Raw genomic sequence first — 6,892 nt, forward strand, 5'->3', positions numbered from 1 at the left:
TCTTTATCAACTRTCATGAAGTGATTTTGGGTTTTTTCAAAAGCACAACGTAATATATTCTAGAGCAACACGATTTTTAGGAAGTATGACTATTTGCCCTCTAGAATGCAGGCACAAGGATATGGACCTGCTGGAGCAAGTCCACATGAGGCCACAAAGATGCTCAGATGGCTGGAGTACCTCTCCTAAGGAAACAAGCTGAGAGAGCTGGGTTTGTTCAGCCTGGGGAGAAGGCTTTGGGGAGCCATTATAGCACCTTCAGTACCTAAAAGTTACTGACTACAGGAGAGCTGGAGAGGGACTTCTTACAAGGGCTTGTGCTKATGGGACAAAGGGAAATGGTTTTGAACAGGAAAAGAGTAGGTTTAGTTATTAGGAAGAAATTCTTTACTGTGAGGATGGTGAGACACTGAAACAGGTTTCCCAGAAAAGTTGTGGATGCTCCATCCCTGGAAGTGCTGGATGAGCTTTGAGCAAGCTGGTCTAATGGAAGGTGTCCCTGCCCATGGCAGAGGGTTGGAAGTAGATTATCTTTACAGTCCCTTCCAATTCAAACCATTCTATGCTTCTATGATCACGTTAGGTACAAAAAAAWTCCCAAATAGTGGCTGCAAACAACTACAATACAAGTCTACACCAAGTAACTTAAAAGTATTGGCACCATCAATGCCAGAACTGTTGATTATAGCAAGGTCTAAATGCAGGAAGTCCCACTGCCTTTAGACTGTCACTTTCAAATCAAATGTTATACCTCTATTTTTCTACATCTGTAAAGCACAGCTGAAACCACTCTGCTAGTTTTGGAAAATATTTTGATACCTCAAGTGAAACTTATAGTAAATTAATCAACTCTTATCACAGTACTGCAGAAAAGTGAGTTTACCAAGATGCTTTTATCAGCTGGCAGATACTTGGTTCAGGCACTACGCACAAATGTTCACAAACATCATAATTCAAATTCTGCTRAGCATTTTCATCTACTGAATCAGAGTTAAATTAACGTTTTATAGGAGGTCAGTCTGATAACTCATGAATGAGGCCAGCTGTGTAGCATAACAAAATAAACTAGAGAAAACAGAATAATTAAGAGAACCTCCTTCACTGGGTCCTTGTTAGTTAACCCCACATAGACATTTAACAGTCAGACATGGAAACTAGAAGAAAGCTAAAGGATTCCAGGATATACAGTGAATTTAATTTCTAGTGAAAAGGCATGTATAAAACCACTTCTGTATGCATACTGTTCACAATGTGTGTGGGGAGAGAAATCAGCTGCAGAATTGTGTCTCAAGTTGAAATTGTGCTGACTAGTCTTGATAGGCTGCAGCAGGCAAAGGATTAAATAGTTTTGACATAAATTCAAGATCTAGAATGAGGAACCAGACAAAATGACACATTAGTGGGTATTTAAAACTGCTCACCTAAGCAAAAGTCATGCCTCACATCTAGTGAAAAACAGACCCATGGAATCTCCAGACATACTAAAACCAGCATGTATGGGACAATGCCAAGGGACTGGGCAGGAACAAACATAGCCACAGCCATAAGCTTCCTGTCTCTGGTCATCGCTAGTAACCACAGAGTTAATCCTGCACTGGATTTCCACACACCCCTTGCAAGGAATTTAGAAATGCTCAGTTAAAATGTTGAACCACCCATGTATGCTTCTTCAAAACATTTTATTCTGAAAGCATTTGTAAGAAAGATTTTTGGGTGAATGGAAGCCATAGAGGACCCTAAGTGATCAAATCAGCCAGCCAGCAAAGGTTATCTGGGGAGAGACCCAACTTCAGCCACCAGCAGCCACAGCAATTTTGTTTCCAGCTGTGCTAACACTGCGCTGCTGCTAAACTTAAAACCAGGAGCAGTCGTTCTTGGCAGCATAATCTTTTCACTAACCTTTAAACAATCCACTATACTTGATCCAAACAGTTTTGTGGYAAGATAAGGTCTCTAAGAACACCAGAGCAGTGAGGAGCTAGAGGATATAAAGGAGATACAAAGTGGCCGTTTCAAAGCCCAGAAAGCATCTGGTTACCCCTGATAAAACTGCAGTAGTAGTTACCAAGGAATTGCTTTTCTCCCGGAAGAAAGCAATCCCTTTCAGTTTCAGGGGCTGCAACAGCAGAGGCATATTGGGTGCAAGCCCAGCCCTCCTGAGACTGGCCCTCCCTCCTTGCAGCACCAAAAGCGTCATTGGCAACCACTCCGCAGCCACACCTGCTACTCACACGTTTGTTCACCTTCCTTTTCTCCAGCACGCAGAAAAAGTCATCTGGTTTTTAAACAACACAGGAAAATGCTCCAGTGTGTGGGTTGCTCCTGAGCTCTGCATAGCTTTAGTTTCCAAAAGAAAACCCAAGTTGGGAATACCTTGCTTTGATAGAAATGCTGGCTCTGTTCCACTTATTTTAAGTGTTTCTCTGAATACAAGCTGGGTTAACTCAAAGAGCCCCAGACTTCATTTCTGCTTCTTGCCCAGTTAGAAAACTCACCACTGAACAGACTAAACCTCACGATATTTTAAAGCTGCCAAACTCAGAAAAAACACAACACAAAAGTGTTTTATTTCTTGAAAACTATGCTGCTTTCTGGCCACTGATTTTCTTCTTCCTATTATTTTGTAAAGGTGTTCACATTTGAGAGGGAAAGCACTACCAAGTTTATTAAAAGTATCTGAGCCCCTCTTGTGGGGACCCTCTTCTCCTGTTTCTTACTCAGTAACTCTTTCTTGCATTTCTTTCAGGATCAGGCTTCCTTACCACTCCACTTTAAGACAGAATAGTACAAACCTTCTGCTTCCTGGCTTTAAAGTGTGCATTACAGGGAGAGAAAGAAGGGAAAAGTTGTCCTCCCTGGCAGAAAGAAGGGGGCAAGTAAGGGAGACCTTAATACTTTTATGCAATGGAAGACAAAACTGCATACTTTCAAAGACAGTCATATGCTTAAAATTATTTCCTGTTTTAAGGAAGGAGCCACCACTGGAGTGGGACAACAGTTCTGCTGCTGGTCTGTGATCCATCTGTGTGGCTGCTACAGGGAAGGTAACTAAAGTAAGGTGCGTAACACTGCCCTTCATTAATTACTCTTAAGCGGACTGTCCAGAGGCAGCATTAAAAGAACAGGCACTCAGCACGCAGTTGGTGTCAATAAACTTTKCTCTTGGCAATAACTAACTCTTGCTGCAAAGCAGTGGGTTTTAGAACAGGGAAAAGAAAAATGTTTTCCATAGCTACTAGAACTTCTTTCCATCATTTTCTTGTTGTTTACAGAAATGGGTTTGTCTGGGAGGGAAGAATGACGGAAGATGGAATTTTTAAGCTATTCAGTTTCTGACCAATTAGACTTCTGCACAGAGGAAGTAGGAGACACACACAAGCCAATACCATCAGCTTGAAATTCAGCAAAACAGTACCACCAAAACTGCCACTGCACCCAGCACTGACTCATAWTTTTTATCAATACTATAGGAAAGGGCAATCATCAGAGATGGCAACTCAGCTGCCTTTCTGGTAACTCAGGGCAAGGATGAAGCATTCTCTCATGCTGTCATGTAAGTAGCATTTTCTGAACGGGAAGAAKAGGCTGAAGTTGAACCTCATCACTTGCAGCCTTTTTAAGAGCCATTGGAACAGGAAGAAAGCAAAAGCTGCCTGCTGTAGGTCCCAGATCACAGGGGAACAGTTATTCAGTCTCCTGAAGTAGGAGAAGGCAGACAGTTGCTGATATTTCAACATATCAATGCCCAGTCACATAACTTTTTCACTCAGAAGGGATAAACCCACAAGTCCCCACTCCTCTCTCTCCACAGTAGACAGGAGACACTTCTGCACATTGGAGGAGTATGCCCTGTCACAGTGTGCTTTATCTGATCTATGAAAAAAACAGGTTCATTCTCTGAGCTGTCAATCACATGTTCCATACTAGTACTGAAAGAATGAGAACTTAGATTACTGCACCTAGCAGCTATATTTTGACAAGATGTCAACCCTTCAGACCTGACAATTCACCTGTGATTTTGAAGAGAACTCTTCTAACAATGCTGCAGAATTGGAAGCTGTCAGCAGAGGTATCAATATCCACCCGGAACATCACAAACTGACAGATACTAGAAAGGCTCAGTTAAACACAAGGGGGCAGAAAACAGAAGTCTTATCTACTAATGAAGCTGAAGTACTACCCTTGCTCGACTCTTCCACCTTCACTTCATTCTCCGTGATACTTGTGCACTATGATACAGTAAAGCTAGCAAAGATTTCTGCACAGGCCTCAGGGACTACCACAAACTGTGTATCCATGACACTGTTAGTGTTGCTCCTGCACCCACTGGCTCTTCAAGCTCCCGCAATCCTGCTGGGTTTGTGCATGGGYACTGCTGTCTCTGTGCAGTACCCAATGCTGCTGCAGTGTCACAGACACAACTCAGCAAAAGCTCTTCTCTTTCATGCCTCACACCTTCGGCATCTTAATCCGTAGGGAAGCGGTGACATAATGTCCTTGGTTCAACCTGGAAATCAGACAACCACAGAGGCTGAAATGGGTCTAAGTAGGCCAAGTGCCAGAATGAGGTCTGAGCTSAGAAGTCCAAGACAAATGTTTTTGTGAGGGCTCAGCAGCTGCTGCCCAACAGCTGACCCCAAACAGCAGGCTACACTTGTGGGTACTGGCACAGAAAGCACTGCCCAGTGACTGCCACTGGCCACCCACAAAAAGAAGTGGCAGCACACAGAGTTTCAGACACAACTGGCTGAGAATTARGGCCATATGAGGTCTTCCTGGGCAAGCTGGGCTCTCCACTTTATCCCGGCAGTGAAGGCTTCATTGTGGCCACAGAAATTTTCAGTTGGTCGTGTTTGGATTACAGGATCTACATGAGCAAATGCATAAAGCTGAAGTGAAACTTTGTATCAAAACCTTTACTGGACATGATATATCTAGAGCAGAATTTCAAAAAAAAAAAAGCTGATTTCCAGGTAGGTAGTAGAAATAGGTCATCCTACATGATTATTTTAATTCAAGAATAAAATCTGTACATATATTATCATGGGTAAAAGATGGCAGGATAGCAGCAGACTTTGTTACCTGTTAGTTTAAACAAAATCAAAATAAATGCTTGCACACAACTAAACAACTGTGAAAATGCTTCTTTCAGACTGCCTTTGCTACCTGCCCCATTCTTGTCTTAAAAAAGGAACTCCACTCTGTGCACATCTCTGAGACTGACAAGAGTATCTTAAAAACCAAGATACAAACAAGTTAATTGTTTGTATTACCACACAATACCAGTACAGCAGCTGCACCGACCCCACTGTTTGCAACCTAACCTAAAGACTTACAATGGATAGCCTTGAATACAGGCTCCCTGATGTCTCTTGAAGTTCCCGAGTTCTTATTTTCATAGCTAGAAMAACCACTTTAAAGGGGACTGAAATATAATCTAATGCTCTCTTCTATCCTTTACGCACAGTTCCTATCCAGTATCTCAGTCCCTACCCATGGATACTTTCAGCTCCAGCACAGAAGACAGTCAAGCAGTATTCACAACTGTTTTGAATGTCTGAATGTTCTCTCATTCGAAAGCACATTTCACTGTCCCCTATGGCTGTAACGCTAATTGCTCCTCTCTACAGATGAATCCCAGGGGAGACAGAGAACAGAAAGGAGTAATGAGTCTATCTTTACTGTATAGTTACTAACTTTGCAGTGCCTTTGTTTTTACACTAGCTTGCTTCTCAAGCCCTGCAGGATATGAGCCAGAGTCCCTGCACACTTCTTGTATTTACTATTCCACAAATGTGTATCTCCCATCCTATTCTTCCAGCTACTGTGGCTTTTTGCCCCTAAGGGAGTAGGGCTTTCAGAATGGTGTTATAATCAGTCTGTCTCAAAAGTATTCCTCTGCTAGAGCTACYCRATGTATGAAAGCAGTAAAAAGTAATTCTCATCAGAATTTTTTAAAATGTTCAYAGCTTAGGAAAACAAACAAACAAAACAAATCCAATAACCTTTCTCGTTTTCAGAGTCAAGTAAGCATTCAATAAAGCAATGCACTAATCCATTTGGTTTCCTGTAAATAAGTAAGTGGCAGCAAATGCACTCAATTCTGGTGACATGGAGTCTGTCACTAGTAGCTTTAGCTTATTTTCTGCTTGTTAAAGCCAGCCATGCAATTGCAAGTAACTCAATAAATCATGTCCCAGCTGGGATTGCTCTATTTCTGCTAGACACTTACAGAACCTTTGCTTTTCTGCACAGCTTTTGCTCCTGTCTTGGWCACCAAGAGACCAAATCTACTTGGGGGACCAAAAATTACAGTGGGAAAAGCTGTATCAGGGCAACACCTGCGTTACTTAGCGCCAGCACCAGAACAAACAGGTTCAGTGCAAAAGCTCGCATGACCATCGGAGCACAACCACCGAAAGCTGCCAAACCACTCGAGTTTTGACCCAGGCTGATCAAAGAGCGTTGTGTAATCTCTCCTTTGGCTGGGCAGSAGCACAGGACCGGCTCGGTCCATGAGACTGGGTGTCCCAGGCACTTSCAAACGGTGACATTTCAACAAAGGAAGGACACAGAATTATGKATTACTACATGTTGTGTTGACTCTTCCCACACCCCCTATACAGAACCAGGTCATGTTCACCGCACAAACCACCGGTCGGTCCGGGMCAGGTTGCAAAATTCTACGGAGAGGTTGCATTTCTGTGGAACGCGCGGACAGCCCCCGCCCGCGGAGCCCAAGCCCCCCGGTCACCCCGCCAGGCACAGCCACGGTGCCCCTACACGRAAGGCATCTTCTTACGGACGAGGCACCGGCCCGGCACTCCAAGTGCCACAGGCGATCCCCGCCAGCCCCGCACGGTTCGTGTCCCTCGCCGTCCCCTCCCCTCCC

Source organism: Malurus melanocephalus, unplaced genomic scaffold, assembly GCF_030028575.1.
Source record: "Malurus melanocephalus ecotype Western Australia unplaced genomic scaffold, MMel_1.1 scaffold_5, whole genome shotgun sequence".
In the NCBI taxonomy this organism is placed as follows: Eukaryota; Metazoa; Chordata; class Aves; order Passeriformes; family Maluridae; genus Malurus; species Malurus melanocephalus.